The sequence below is a fragment of the Elephantulus edwardii genome, unplaced genomic scaffold (genome assembly GCF_000299155.1).
Source record: "Elephantulus edwardii isolate Elephantulus edwardi_28Jun2011 unplaced genomic scaffold, EleEdw1.0 scaffold00013, whole genome shotgun sequence".
Taxonomy (NCBI): Eukaryota; Metazoa; Chordata; class Mammalia; order Macroscelidea; family Macroscelididae; genus Elephantulus; species Elephantulus edwardii.
Window position 1 is genome coordinate 12,817,359 of NW_006399763.1, and position 2,032 is coordinate 12,819,390.

The following is a 2,032-nucleotide window of genomic DNA, read 5'->3' on the forward strand; positions in this document are numbered from 1 at the left end:
CATAGGGTCGCTGTGAGTTGCAAATGACTCGATGGCACATAACAACAGCAATATATTAATGTCTAATAAAACTATCCCCAACCATTATACTTAAGAATATATGAGGAAATTGTGTGTGAGTGTATGCAAGTTATAAAAGCTTAGCAAAATATTTTCAAAGTTATTAAGCTATTTGATTTCATTGATCCGGCGTGTTCAACTAACCATCCTAACCATTAATTTTATTTTCTTAATCTACAAGCTATAAGGAAAACATCTGCCCTAGACATATAAATTTGTTTACTATTATAAGATTAAACTATCTATGTAGATAAATATTTTAAAGCAATTTGAATATCACTAGCTGAAAAATGAGATCCGAAGGCATCATTGCAATATTTATGGGTTTCTACAATGTCAAATATCATTCTTTCTATATTTAATTCTGATAAGCACAGTTTTCAAATGTGCTCTTTATCTCCAGTTTCACTGCGGCACATACAGTTTAACATCAGTTATGACTCTCTTTTTCTGTTTCACACCATGCGAGAATAAATAATATCCTCACATAAGAAAAGAAAAATGGTACCAGAAGCAATTACTGTACCACAGACTGAGTTCAATGAATAATATGATAAAACTCTCCTGGGTAACTTTACTGATTTCTCATATAGTCTTAAATCTCCACATCAGCATTTGCTAGAGGTAAAGGCACTTCATTCCACTGGCAACTGTAATAGGGACTTGTCAGCATTTCCACTATCAACACACATTTTAAAGAGCCCAATAACTCATATTTTTTTATTGGTCTTATACTGGCAGTTGACACAGAATAGGTCCAAAATGAAGTTAGGAAAAAGAAAAAAATGTCAAAAAGTTGAAGGAATAACATTTTTTATTTAAATATAGTAAACCTTTTTTTCCCCTCTTTTTTTAGTAAAACTTTTTTTACAGTGTTTTTATAAAACGTACTTAATTCATATTCTCCTAGGCTTATTTTTGAATTTTAATTATCTTTTTAGGCTAACTCTTCAGCTTTCTTTGGCCTCTTCTATTAAAAAACAGAATTATAAAATGGAAATTAATTTTTTAACTAAGAAATAAACCTTATCCATAAAATGAAAAAAGTAAATGATTTAATCAATTTTGCTTTTCAATAATTAATTGAGCATCTTTTGTCTGTTGGCATTCTTCTAAATGCTAGGTACACAAGATTGAAAATGAAAAAAATAAATATAAATTCTTGTCTTAGAAGAGTTCACATGGTATAGAAATGAGTTTGATTTTTTTATTCATTACACAGTATTCTATATTCCCACCCCAAAGAAACGTGACCCAACAGAGTGCAGAAATTCTCAAACAATAATAGTAATACCATGTGCAAGCAAAATTCTGCTGAAAAAATCATAAATAACTGGAGAGCAAGTCAACAGCGAAATGCCAGATGTGCAGGCTGGGTATTGAAGAGGCCGTGGTACTAGGGATATTGTTGCTAATGTTGGATGGATCTTGGCTGAAAGCAGAGAGTACCAAAGGAATCTGTGTTTCATTAACTATGCAAAGGCATGTGACTGTATGGATCACAACAAACTGTGGCTGACTCTGAGAAGAATGGGAATCCAAGATCATTAGATTGTGCTTATGTGAAACCTATACTTGGACCAGGAGGCAGTTGTCAGAACAGAGCAAGAAGACACCACATGATTTAAATTCAGAAAGGTTGTATGCCAGGGATGTATTATGTCTCCATACCTTTTCAATATCTATGCAGATCAGATCATTGGGAGGCTGGGCTGTATGAGGAGTAATGTAGGATCAAGATTGGAGGAAGATTCATCAACAACCTGCATTATGCAGATGACACAACCCCGCTTGCTGAAACTGAGGAGGACCTGAAATGCCTATTGCAGAAGATGAAGGATTGTAGCCTTCAAAATGGATTGAAACTCAACATCAAGAACACAGGAGACTAGAGCGAGGGCTACATGGTGGAGGGGACCTGGGGGAGGGTTTGTAAAACAATGAAAGAATCTTTTCTTTTACTTTTCCATAA

At 34.0% G+C, this 2,032-nt stretch overlaps 1 protein-coding gene across 4 annotated transcripts in view; it reads right to left on the reverse strand.

The window, feature by feature from the left end:
* Positions 1-2,032, reverse strand: part of GRIK2 (glutamate receptor, ionotropic, kainate 2) — a 1,103,729-nt gene that overhangs the window by 383,518 nt on the left and 718,179 nt on the right. The gene's annotated exons all lie outside the window — the stretch shown is intronic.